At 45.2% G+C, this 14,089-nt stretch overlaps 1 protein-coding gene across 1 annotated transcript in view; it reads left to right on the top strand.

Moving 5' to 3' along the window:
* The first annotated feature begins 2,530 nt into the window (after positions 1–2,530).
* Positions 2,531–14,089, top strand: part of LOC149452764 (GTPase KRas-like) — a 39,966-nt gene continuing 28,407 nt past the window's right edge. Inside the window, exon 1 of the mRNA XM_089688998.1 lies at positions 2,531–2,708. The gene's annotated coding sequence lies outside the window, so the exon portion shown is untranslated. The remainder of the gene's footprint in view (positions 2,709–14,089) is intronic.

Genomic DNA, 14,089 nt, shown 5'->3' with positions numbered 1-14,089 from the left:
GTGCCGGAGATCAGTGGAACTTTGCCCCCTTGTGCTGGTGGTCAGTGGAACTTTGCCCCCTTGTGCCGGTGGTCAGTGGAACTTTGCCCCCTTGTGCCGGTGGTCAGTGGAACTTTGCCCCCTTGCGCCGGTGGTCAGTGGAACTTTGCCCCCTTGTGCCGGTCAGTGGAACTTTGCCCCCTTGTGCTGGTGGTCAGTGGAACTTTGCCCCCTTGTGCTGGTGGTCAGTGGAACTTTGCCCCCTTGTGCAGGTCAGTGGAACTTTGCCCCCTTGCGCTGGTGGTCTATGGAACTTTGACCCCTTGTGCTGGTGGTCAGTGGCACTTTGCCCCCTTGTGCTGGTGGTCAGTGGAACTTTGCCCCCTTGTGCTGGTGGTCAGTGGAACTTTGCCCCCTTGTTCTTGGGGTCAGTGGAACTTTGCCCCCTTGTGCCGGTGGTCAGTGGAACTTTGCCCCCTTGTGCCGGTGGTCAGTGGAACTTTGCCCCCTTGTGCCAGTGGAACTTTGCCCCCTTGTGCCAGTGGAACTTTGCCCCCTTGTGCCAGTGGTCAGTGGAACTTTGCCCCTTGTGCTGGTGGTCAGTGGAACTTTGCCCCCTTGTGCAGGTCAGTGGAACTTTGCCCCCTTGTGCTGGTGGTCTAAGGAACTTTGACCCCTTGTGCTGGTGGTCAGTGGAACTTTGCCCCCTTGTGCTGGTGGTCAGTGGAACTTTGCCCCCTTGTGCTGGTGGTCAGTGGAACTTTGCCCCCTTGTGCTGGTGGTCAGTGGAACTTTGCCCCCTTGTGCTGGTGGTCAGTGGAACTTTGCCCCTTGTGCTGGTGGTCAGTGGAACTTTGCCCCCTTGTGCTGGAGGTCTATGGAACTTTGACCCCTTGTGCTGGTGGTCAGTGGAACTTTGCCCCCTTGTGCTGGTGGTCTATGGAACGTTGACCCCTTGTGCTGGTGGTCAGTGGAACTTTGCCCCTTGTGCTGGAGGTCTATGGAACTTTGACCCCTTGTGCTGGTGGTCAGTGGAACTTTGCCCCCTTGTGCTGGTGGTCAGTGGAACTTTGCCCCCTTGTGCTGCTGTTCAGTGGAACTTTGCCCCTTGTGCTGGAGGTCAGTGGAACTTTGCCCCCTTGTGCCGGAGATCAGTGGAACTTTGCCCCCTTGTGCTGGTGGTCAGTGGAACTTTGCCCCCTTGTGCCGGTGGTCAGTGGAACTTTGCCCCCTTGTGCCGGTGGTCAGTGGAACTTTGCCCCCTTGTGCCAGTGGTCAGTGGAACTTTGCCCCCTTGTGCCAGTGGTCAGTGGAACTTTGCCCCCTTGTGCCAGTGGTCAGTGGAACTTTGCCCCTTGTGCTGGTGGTCAGTGGAACTTTGCCCCCTTGTGCAGGTCAGTGGAACTTTGCCCCCTTGTGCTGGTGGTCTAAGGAACTTTGACCCCTTGTGCTGGTGGTCAGTGGAACTTTGCCCCCTTGTGCTGGTGGTCAGTGGAACTTTGCCCCCTTGTGCTGGTGGTCAGTGGAACTTTGCCCCCTTGTGCTGGTGGTCAGTGGAACTTTGCCCCCTTGTGCTGGTGGTCAGTGGAACTTTGCCCCTTGTGCTGGTGGTCAGTGGAACTTTGCCCCCTTGTGCTGGAGGTCTATGGAACTTTGACCCCTTGTGCTGGTGGTCAGTGGAACTTTGCCCCCTTGTGCTGGTGGTCTATGGAACGTTGACCCCTTGTGCTGGTGGTCAGTGGAACTTTGCCCCTTGTGCTGGAGGTCTATGGAACTTTGACCCCTTGTGCTGGTGGTCAGTGGAACTTTGCCCCCTTGTGCTGGTGGTCAGTGGAACTTTGCCCCCTTGTGCTGGTGGTCAGTGGAACTTTGCCCCCTTGTGCTGGTGGTCAGTGGAACTTTGCCCCCTTGTGCTGGTGGTCAGTGGAACTTTGCTCCTTGTGCTGGAGGTCTATGGAACTTTGACCCCCGTGCTGGTGATCAGTGGAAGCTCTGTTGTGTTTTTCTTGTAAGACAAATGATGTTGATGTATGGGTTGTTTTGCTCTAAAGGGGGGGGGTTCTAAGCATTTTTTTAGGAAAGAAATGCTGTTTTGAAATGTAGGAGAGACGTGTTGTAATAGGCTTGTGGTTGCAGCGATTACCTTGGACTCGGAGTGGGGGGGTGACAACGCAGTGTAAATAAAGTCAGCATTGTCCCAAGCACACTATTTCTTGTACCCGGAACAGGTTTTGTCACACTGTAGTCATGAACAGTGGCCTAGCTTCGCACACACAGCAGAGACCAGCAGGCAGTACCCCTACATGTCCAGCACAGTCCTAGCTCAGGGACCTAGTTCACTCATTCAAAGTTCTATTCCAGGCCGGGAGCCGTCAGTGAGCGCCACATCACTCCACACCGCCTCTTCCCGCATTGTCACCGCTCTGCCCAGTCTCGACTTAGCCAGTGGGGGAGTGAGCGCGTCCTGCCAATCACACAACCCCACAAACTGATTGGCCCGCTCCACCAACAGGAAGTAGTCAAGGAACGTCAGCGTGTGATTGGGCGCGTCTGTGCATTCGGGGCTGTGTGCACTTCCGGATCCCTGGTGTCAGCTCTGCGGGAGGACGCATACAATGCCGGAGAATGGGAGCCGCTGAGAAGTTGTGACCCGGGGGAGAGAGCCGGGAGACGGAACGGGAAACAGGAGCTACAGGCGGACACAGAGCCCCGGGGAAGTCGGCAGCTGGGTAAGAGGCGGCTGTACCGGCAATGGGATCCCCCACCCCCGTACTGCCATCAGCTGGACAGGGACTGGGCTCTGCCTGCTGTCCTCCCACCTCACCCTCCATCATAGGGGACAGTGTGGGGATCAGTGTCCACGGACAGGCCCTCAGTCCCACTATACCTGGAGCTTCTCATACACCGAGAGTCACAGAGAAGCTTCAGGGATGGCTGAGAGTTTATAGGAAACATCCTTAGCCAGCCCCTCCCACCTGGGTCATGTGATGGGCTCTGCCTGTACTGCTGTAGGGATTGGAGTATATTGCACATTGTCCTCTGTACAGTCCAGCTAAAGGTGTTTCCATCTTGGATGGAGTAAGGGAGGGATATGACCCCTTCTGTGTGGCTTTTTATTTAGCATCTTTCTACCATTGGGGAGATTTCCCTTCACTTCCTGCCCCATAACCAAAACAGGAAGTGAAGGGAAATTCCTTCAAAGTGAGGGAATCATGGGTTGTCACCAGAAGTAGTATCCTAATTGGAAGATTTTCCCTCTTTTACTGTACTGGGCACAACCCAAAATGTGGAATTGTCTTTCACTTTCAGTGATAAAGATAAATAGTCTGAATCTCCCTGGTGGGGAAAACTGTCATTTGATCTAATCCCTCTTCACGCTCTCCATAACAAAAAAAAAGTTTTGCCTTTAGTTATTTTAACCACTTTAGTTGTGGAAGGTTTTCCCCCTTCATGACCAGACCATTGTTTGCTATTAGGCACTGCTCTGCTTTAACTGGTAATTATTATTATACAGGATTTATATAGTGCCAACAGTTTGCTCAGCGCTTTACAATATAACGGGAGTCAATACAAGAGGGATACTATACACTGTCACTGTACTAATGACACTGGCTGGGAAGGGGCTAACATCCTGGGGTAATCAAGTGTTAATGTGTGTATCATGTGCTGCTTTTTACTAAATATCTGTTTGTTCCATCGCCTTGCATTGCAGGGAGAAGAAAACAAAAAGATTGTTCCCTCTGTGCAGAGTCCTGTGTTGTTCGTCAACACAAGGCTGTGATTGGACACAGTCAATTAGCAGATCTCACCCATGTATCATTGGTTGAAACCTTTTGACAAAAAAGATTGGACACAGCGTGAGTTGGCTGGGGGGAGGGGGCACCCTGAACCCAGAAGACCCTGTCAATGTGCAGATACATGACTTTGCCTGTACGAGCCGCCTGCAGTGAAGTGTGTGGGCTGGAAGTGGTTAAAGTAAAACTAAAGGCAAACTTTTTTTCTTTCCATTTCCGATAGAGTAAGGGAAGAATATAACTTCTGTCAGGTTATTTTTTTGTCTTCGGTGTCCTATTGGTCCCATAACCAAAACAGGAAGTTTTAAGGAATCTTTTGGGTGTCACCAGAACTAGTGTCCTCATTGGAAGATTTCTCCTTTATTACTATTCTGGGGACAACCTAAAATGTGTAATTTTTCTTTTTCTCACTTTTGATAATGGTAAACATGAGAAATGGGGTGAATGTCCCTAATGGGGGACAAACATTAATAAAAACCTGACTGGGGTTCTTATCCCTCTCTACTCTATCCATAACTAAAAGTCTAGCCTTAGGTTCCACTTTTAAAGTAGAATTCCCCCCAACACCTATTCCGACTAGTCTCTGTAAGAAAGATCTGTATACTTGCCTGTTTTCAGGCTGCTCTGTTTCGGTCATGTGATTTCCCCAGCAGCCACCGCCGCTGGCTGGCAAACTGGTGCCAGATCACATGACCAGACCGAAGCGGGACAAAAAGGTAAGTATCCAGAACTTTTGTTACACGGGTTTGTCAGAATTGGTGATAGGATGTGAAGGTGGGGGTATTTTTAAGAGTGGAATTGACCGGAATTGTACTTTAACCACTTGTCCTCCAGAGGATCCCCCCTCCTGACCAGGCTATCTTTTTGGGATACAGCACTGCGTTACTTTAACTGACAATTGCGCGGTCACGCAACGCTGTACATAAATGAAATGTATGTCCTTTTTTTTTTCTTTTTTTCCCCCACAAGTATAGCTTTCTTTCAGTAGTATTTGATCACCTGTGGTTTTTTTTTTTTTGTTTTTTTTTTTGCCCTATAAACAAAAAAAGACTGGCAATTTTGAAAAAAAAAAACAATATTTTTGACTTTTTTTGCTATAAAACATATCCAGTAATAATCAAATTTCTTCATAAATTTAGACCAAAATGTATTCTGCTACATGTCTGCTAAAAAATAATCCCAGTACTTGTAAATGAATTGGTTTACGTGAAAGTTATAGCATTCACAAATGGCGGGGTATATATATACTGGAATTTATTTACTTTTATTTTTTTTATACTACCAATGGCTGCGATCAGCAACTTAAAGCAGGAGTGCTAATAAAAAGCACTGACACTGTACAAAAGTAAAAGCAGAGTGATACGCTAAAACACACCACTCTGCTCCATGCTGGAGTTCGCTGGCAGTTGCCCGCACGGTAAAAGGCTACTTTGTAGACTGGTATGAACCGGGATAAAATGTGATACATGCATTCGTTTTATTTATTTTTTATGCTTTTTTTTTTCTTTTATTTTAACCTGGTGATCTGGCCAGTAACACTTCCTGTCTTGAGTAGTAAAGCAGACATCTTTACACAGCAGTATTTCAGTCTGAGGGGGAGGTAGTGTTAGACTAGCAGACTTCAATATCAAATTAAACCTTAATGGGTAAGTTCAACTTTTTGGGGAAAAAAATAAATGCTCATATTTTTGCAGGAAAAACATGCATTTATTTTTTCCCTTGGGAGCTACAAAGCATTGCACCTGTGATCAGTGGATTGGGAATGCAATGTCTGGTTCCAACAGACAAGCCCTGCAGCTGCCAGCCCGTACGTCTGACATGGGCTGACTGTTTACAAGCTTCAGGGCTTGTGAATGAACTACAACAGTGCTTGTCAGTGTCAGTTGATTGAGAACCACAAGCGGTCAGCTGCAATGGCTGATGGTACTTGTAGTTCTCTCATTCAAAGAATTCTGAATGAGCAACGGCCGCTGTATTTTCAAAATGTGACAGCGGTTGTAGAAGAAGATGATTCCTGCCCGCTGTCACAGAGAGAGGGGGGAGGGATTGGGGGTGCAGGAGGAAGGTCTGGAGCATTCTACACGTTACACCTGAATTACTGGTGTAATGTGTAACATATTTTGAAAGGTGAACTTATTCTTTATAGGATAAGTTCATCTTTTGACAAAAAAATTAATAAATGCACATTTTTTTGCTGGTAAAAAAAGTGTGTTTTTTTGCAGATGCCTGTAAAGAATTGCACCAGCAATCAGCAGATCTCCTGCAGGCCTGCCAGTATATCTGCTTCCCCGTAAGGAATGTGCGGGCAAGCAGAGATACTGATAGGTAGAATCATTGAACTACTGCGGTGCTCACAGCGCCGTGGTAGTTAATTGAGAACTACAAGCCGACAGTCAGTAAGGTGCAGCTCTACAAACAATATCTTTATAACAATTATGTGAAATAACTCATGAGAAAAGATAATTGTCCAATGTAATAATATCGGATGTGGTAAGCAGTTCAATTATGAAAAAACTTTAAAATGAAAAAAAATAAAAATTTATTAAATCCAATGTGAAAAAATCAAATAGTGATTAGATGTTTTTTACAGCCTCTTCTACTGGCTACAGGCTGCAGGCATGTGCTTTGTAATCCCTATTTGATTTTTTCACATTGGATTTAATACATTTTTATTTGAAATACTACACTATGAGTACCTTTACTTCTTATATCTGGCACTGAGTTCTCATACCTCAGCCCCAGCTTTTTTAGGCTTCTGCGTGGATCTAAGGAGCAGTGTGATCCGACCAGACCAATATCTACTTATCATTGAGGGACCACCCGGGTACCACCAAGCAGCGCCTGCATGAGACCTCAGCTACATGTGACCTGTACATGCGCATTGAGATTGCGCTTCTGGTAAGTGGGCAATCTATCTATCCCTCGATATTGGATTACACCAACGTTTTTGGAAGGTTTTTCATAATTGAACTGCTTACCACATCTGATATTATTACATTGGACAATTATCTTTTCTCATGAGTTATTTCACATAATTGATATAAAGATATTGTTTGTAGCGCTGCACTTTTATTTTGTCAATTTCAGCTGGAAAGGTTTTGTGGTTCCTTTTAGTGCATTTGCTGCTCACTGGAGTGCGCTCACTAACTTATCTACAGACCGTCAGTAAGGGTCCTTTCACACGGGCGTTTCATATGTCTGTTTTTCATTTCTCTATTTACGGATGAAAAATGGACACTAATGTATTTCTATGGACTAGCAGATGATCATCTGTTTAATATCCACATCCGTTAACATACATTCTTTTAAATGGAAGAAAGCCCTATTTTTCTTCCGTAATAATAAAATGGAACGGATGTCAACGGACATCTGGCCTGTTTTTGTATCAGTTTTTGCATTGGTAAAGTAAAAAAATGTAGAAACTGTAAAAGAATCAGTTTTTTTTCTTTTAAAAAACTTGAGTGAACTAATAAAATAACGGAACGCCTGTGTGAAAGGGGAGTAAGGCTGCTGGGACTTGTCATTTTCTCATTCACAGAGGCTGTGTTTTTTTAAAAAAACATTTTGACAGCTAGTGGGAGGAGACAACCCCCCTCTAGCTGTCAAAGCAGGGGATCGGGGGCAGGTCCTTTCATAATGTTACATGTTTCACCCTGAATATGGGTGTAACATGAGAGATGAACTTCTCCTTTTAACACTTTTTAAGCCATTCCAGCATACATTTTTTTTTTTTCTTTTGGGATAAAGGTTTTACCTAAATGAATAAAAGCTGATCATTGTAAGCACCCCTGTCGATGTTAAAGCTGAAATAAAGTTCCAGTATGATACACTGTGAGCCGGCAGACATTTTATTGCAGACAAGACATGCCCACCTGCCTGCTCCTAGTGATCCCCAGACTGTAAACTGAGCTGTGCATGCGCAGTTCAACTTGCAGTGTCTGGGTTGATCCTGTGTGCTGGGATGACTAGCTCATTACCAGGAGTGACATCATCCTGTGCCAGTCAATGAAGATGGACGAAACCTGGCTCACAGGAGAAGATGCTGGCGAGGGAGCGTTGGGAAGAAGAGTATCATCTCTTTAGTTCCACTTTAAGATGTTTGTCTTAACCCTCTTATTTCTACTTTGTCTGGACAGTTTGTCCTGTTCAAGAAGGCTGAAAAATAAGACTTGCTGGCCAAATCAGCCAGTTGAAAATAGAGAAAAAAAAATTCATGCTGCCACCACATACAAGAATTGGTAAGCTGATAGATATTACTTTTTTTTTTTCTAATACAGCTTTAAAATGTATCTCTAGGTAAAACATTTTAGGTTTGGACAGAGCTTAGAATGGTTAGACCCTCTGTATTGTTGTCCGGGTTCCCACTGGGGAGATTAATCCCTCCATTTCTACCAGTGATCGCTTTTATCGAGTGGGAGTCCAAATTTATAGACTTATCCCTAGCACAGGAGGTGAGATGATATCTTCCAGTGGGAGAGATCTGTTCAGGGGACAACTGTCTAACGTGTGCCACACACATTAATCTGATTGTTCAATGTCCTGCAGATGTGTGCAAGGGCCCGTCTGACTGGATACAAATCGATTTTGGTATATCTAAATTTGATTGTTTGGTCAGATTGTGATGTGTATGGTGACCATAAAGCAGCACTTAAGTGTGAGGTTGATTTACTGAAGGCACATAGACTGTGCAATTGTACTCCTTTTCCACAGACCTTAGTGAATGTAGTATAGCTCTGCTGATTTTTAACATCCAATTATATTCAAGCAAAAATGCTGTTTTCCCAAATCATCTTTAAGGACAGCTGCATGAGAGATGATTGGCTCCACCTTGTACAGGAAACACAAACCAGAAAGTGATTAAAAATGCCCTCCCCCCGTCCTCAATTGTTTTGTATTTCCTACCATAGTGGAATACACTTCATCGTGATTGTTTTGTTTTCCCTATCTCTGATCATTTTTGTTGTCGGGCCCCCTTCAGGTGACTAGCTCTTGGTGTGCCAGTGTTCCTGATCAGGTTGCTTAAAGTAAAGGCTCAAGGTTTTTTACCTTCATGCACTGTATGTATGAAGGTAAATAACCTACTGTGTGCAGCAGCCCCACTAAAACTTGAGCCCCCTCTCGATCCAGAGATGTGCACAAAAGCCTGGGCTCTCCTGGGTCTCTCCCTCCTCATTGGCAGAGATAGCAGCGGTAGCCATTAGCTCCCACTAGTGTCAATCACTGCCAGTGAGCCAATAAGGAGAGAGTGGGGGCAGGGCCAGATCAGGCTACGTGTGTGAATGAACACTAGACAGGAGCGAGGGGCCTGGAGCGCCAGCGGAGGACCCAAGAAGAGGAGGATCGGGGCTGCTCTGTGCAAAACCACTGCACAGATCAGGTAAGTATTACATGATTAATATTTATATTAAAAAAAAAAAAAAAAAAACATTGACTATGCAACCAACTCCAGCAGTCTGTTGCTTTTTTTGGCCTGTTCCTTCTGATGCGGTAGTAATGCTGGTGATCCTCGGTCCCCCTGAGGGTTTTTTTCTTGCATTTTTCCATCAGTATAGGTCCTCTGTATGGTAATCCAAGAAGAACAAAGATGGAGCTGAGCCCATTCTGGAAACACTTCCGGGATGTACATTTCCGCCCAGCCACTTAGAAGCATGATTGTCCACTCTCTTTCAAATTCTATTCTTGGCTCTAATTGCCGAAAGTGGCTGACATTAGGGTGACATTGGGCCAGTGAATACTACAATCTGTAGGAGTGGAGCACATACTGATGTGGGTCATAGGCTGTGTCCAGGGTCCAGACGGCATGCCTCCTAATGATTCCCCACTGGATGTAGCACAGTGAGGAGTCATCGGGGAGCAATGAAACTTGGGCAGACTAGACTGGGGTCCACCTCTACTTTCAGAGCTGCACTTCCTAAGACATGACCATACCACAGTACCTTGTGATTATTGCTTTAGGTTCACGGGCTCTTAGCAAAGCTTTTCTACTCCTATTTTAAGGTAGTCTAGTTTAATGCCGAGAGGCTGCATATATGTGTACCAAAAATGTAAACAATGATTGCTGGGGGTGCGCCCCGTGTGTACTCCCAGCACAGTTATTGCTAGGTAACAGCTCCCAATTTGTACTTGCGTTTGGGAGCTTTGTGATCATGTGACCACTGTGACAGTCAATCACGGCAGTCACATAACTGAAATGCTTGCCTCTGCCTCCCGGCCTCTTAAAGGGCTGGGAGGCACCTAAGGATGTGGAGGTTGTAAATTTAAGCTTTGTGATTCATATGGCAAGCTTTGTATGAGAAACATATCCTGCTTATAACAGGATTAGAATCTTCCATTTGAATAAGTGTTTTTATGATGTGCGAGAGTGGGGAAGGGGGGGGGGGGGGTAGGCTTCATCAAATTGATGTGCTTGGATTATACACTTTCAGTTGTTTGCGTTACCTTGTAATGATGGATTCACAAGTAATGGCTAGTTTGTAGTGTGATGGCTGATTGATCTCCATAGATCCACCTACCTTGTCCCCATTTCACCAGAGGGACAAGCAACTTCTTTCAGGTCATGCGTGTTTTGCCATTTCTCAGTGTGCATCTACTCTCTACAATGTCATTTACTGCAGTGTGCAGTCAGTGCTGTTAATTGCTTTCCCCTGTACCTAATCTTATCTAAGTACTGTTTTAGTTTTCACCAGCACTAGACTGGAAGTCCCAGGGTGTATGTAGTCTCTTCACAAGAGGTATCAGTTTATCTTGCAGACAAGAGGTCATGCACTAACCTATGTGGTACCATGCAGAATGCCTTATGTGTCAAAGAAACAAACATCTACCCTGGCTGAAGTTTTCAGGGCTATTAAAGAATCCAAATCAACCAAGGCCTTAGGATCTGATGGCTGTATCGCCTTGTACTAAAAGTAATTTGCTTCAATTCTTGCTCTTCACCTAGTGCACTACTTTAATGCACTTTGAAACGGTGATGCCATGGATGTGGACTCCAATAGGGCTTTCATCAGCATTTTTCCCAAACACAGTAGGGATCTTGGTGTTGTTACTAATTACAGGCCAAATGTGCCATTCTTTATATACACCACAGGAATTAGGTGGGCTGGGGGTACCATATCCTAGGAAATATTATAGAGCCGTGAAGGTAAACCAGCTGACCCACTTGTACTCTAAATTGTACAACCTGGATTGGATCGACTTAGAGGCTCAGGCTCTATATTGGAAAGCTATTCTCTGTCCTACCCTATCCCACTCTCTACAGGGATACCGCTTGCAAATTCGTTTCTCTTCACTCCCCTCATTTGCCGGTAGCACTGCTGTTTAACAATCTGGAATTTCCACCAGGCCTGTACTCCAAGGGCTCATAGGGACCTTCATTACATTGTCCACTTCCTGGACCACAGGGGCACAAGTTCTACAACCTATTTTTCTCAACATCTTGATGTGCCTTCCACTGAGTTATTTCACTTGCAACGAAAACTGCACTTTCTCTGCTTCATTAAAATGAAGCACCGCTGATATATCCACGTAGCCAGCTCTTGAAAACCGATGCTTCCTAGGTGAGACTCGGAAGGGTGGCACCTCAGAGGTGTAGAAGTTATTTGTGGACACTGTTGGTAAACTTCTGCACATGATCATTTGGGAATTGATGAGGAAGACTGAGGGGACTGGTCTTTCAGGACCTATAAAGGTATCATGAATGTCTCCCTTGTAGAGGCTGGTTATAAAGTACTGTCCCGCTGTTACTTAGTGCCTGATCGTTTGTCAAAAATGTACCAAGGCTCCTCCTTACTCTGTTTCCGGGTTTGTGGGCAGGTGGGTACAACGTACCAATACGAGCTGGACCTGCTGTAGGATTAGATGGTACTGGAGTTCACGCCCTGATTTACTCAGCAATTATGACAAATGTCATTAAAGGCCCCAGTATTGCGCTGCTTAATGAACGTGTTAAAGGGGTTCCCAGATCTACTCAGACCCTATACTTTTGTTTCTGGCAGCTAAAATCGCCATAGCAACCACATGGAAGAGTCCAGTAGTGGATTTGGCAGTGGTGAAGCAAAAATTTACTTGGTTTATGATTTAAAGAAATAACGTCTGCAAGGTTTCAGATGGATTATGACTCGGCTCTTCAATGATGATGTTAAAGATATTCAGTAGGCAATGAAACGGGTACTTAGAGGAGAATTACAGCCATAGCTTGTGGAAAGATTGCAACCATATGGTCGTGATCCACCCAGGACTGGCACCTGACTCACCCTCTCAATGAGCTGCTGAGAGCCTGAGCCAGCCGTTCCTGCGCCCTGCACAGTCCAGCGCTTCAGTGAGTGCTGGGGAAAGGTGGCGGGGCAGAGTAGACAAAAGTGACTGACAGTCACGGCTCTCTGCTCAGAGCGGCATTGAGAAGTTTGCGATCAGTGGTGTCTTGATTGCTCAGTTCTCACTCTTCGAGCCGGCTGGGGACAGATCAAGGGGTTGTTCAGGTTGGGCAGTGTTTTCCCCCTATATTTGTGCTACTCGTGATCAGGAAGATCATTCAGGAACATGCAGAATTACTTTTGGTATCACCATGGGTCCAGAAAGGAGCTGGGTCTCGGCTCTGAAGTTTCTGGCAGTGAGTTCTCATTGAATTCTACAGAATTGCTCAGATTTACTATTACAGTGACTGTTGATCCATTCAGATTTTTTAGCTCTTCTACCTGATGGCCTGGAGGATAAGAGAAGGATTCTCAATAAAAGTGGTTTGGAAAGGGAAATTATTACCCTTCTCCTTAGCATGAATTCCAGGAAATGTATAGACTAACGTTTGGAAGACTTTCTTCCCAGCAAAAAAGATATTCGTTTCATACACTTCTGGATTTACTGCAGGAAGGCGTTAGAAAGTGTTGTTGCCCCGTATGTTTAAAACTTTACTAAACACACAACAGTGAAATCGGTCTGTATATGCAGTAAAGCATGCTTGTTATACTCACTGTGGAACCCAAGGGGTTTAATCCTCTGCATTGTGTAAAAAGGCTGTTTGATTGTGTTTTCTCTGATCCTCCCTTTCTTTTACTTCCCCATGAAAGAGCTCACTCCCCAAGGTTGTTTTCTGCATCAGGAGAAAAGAACAGGTGCTTCATGGGAAGAAGTCCCTAAGACTGGGATATGGTACTCACGGCATGCTTTCGGGAACCGCTACTGTTTGGAAATGTCCTTCTGAAGGATGATTGTCATTGTTGCCCTACCCCACTTCAAGTAGCTGTCCTGGAAGATGATTTGGGAAAACCATGGTTACACTTACTGGTAACGGTATTTCCGAAATTCTTCCAGGACTTGCAAAGTACACAGGCTATTTACTTTTAGTAAATCACCCCCCATATCCCAGAACCCAGTATTTAAATCCTTTTTTTTTTTTTTTTCTTTTTTAAATTCATAGAGAACTTATCCATCCATGTCTTCATTCTTTGTCCTGTTTAGTAATCACTTTGAGAAACACCCCCTATCTTGATGGCCAGAATCCTAAGAAAGGGCAGATGGTCCATGTAGCATTTACTTCCTGGAATCCACCTGCTCTTAGCTCAGGCAGGAGATCAGCTCAGAAGGCCCCTCATCCCCACCTCCAGATGGAAAAAAAATGCCTATGAAGACTCGGGGGATGTATGACATTATTTTGGCCTATGCATAAAACCACCGAAAGCAACTAAATAGATATATAAAAAAAAATTTATTTTTTTTTAATGGTAACACTTTTACACCTTCCTGTCTATTTACTAATTCTAGCAGCATAAGGATGAAAAATAGATTATATTGATTAAGAGAGCAAAGTTCTACTTCAAAAGTAAGGTTCCCCTCACAGAAAGGGATAAAGTCCAGTTTGCAACTTTTTACCTAAAGGTTAGCTTATAATAAAACTTATCTGTAGGTAAAATTAATATCTCCTAAATGTTCACCATTTTAGATATTCCAGTGAGCTGCAGCCAATGGTGTCATCAGTGAATGTACTCTGAAGTATCCATTCTGTGTTGATGGGGGAATCGAGCAATTTTTTTTTTTCTTTCTCTCCTTAAAGCGGAGCTCCACCCAAAAGGGTAAGTTCTGCTTTAAAGGTCCCCCGCTCCCCATTAAGGATTGGCACCTTTTGGGGGGTGGGGGGGAGCGGGTACCCGAATTTGACAGTTACCCGCTCCCACTTCCACTCCGATCACCTAGTCGATCAGAAGTGGAAGGTGTCCTTCCTCCCGTAGTCTTTTGGGTCACGTGACAGGTCCCAGAAGACTACAGGACCATTCAGAAAACGCAGTTCTACTCGTACATGCAATGCACAGTGGATACCTGGCTGTGAA

The sequence above is a fragment of the Staurois parvus genome, unplaced genomic scaffold (genome assembly GCF_062004578.1).
Source record: "Staurois parvus isolate SC_StPar_1 unplaced genomic scaffold, SC_StPar_1.0 ptg000465l, whole genome shotgun sequence".
NCBI classification, from domain to species: domain Eukaryota; kingdom Metazoa; phylum Chordata; class Amphibia; order Anura; family Ranidae; genus Staurois; species Staurois parvus.
The sequence above is the reverse complement of the archived record's forward strand: the minus strand, read 5'-3'. Positions and strand labels throughout refer to the sequence as shown.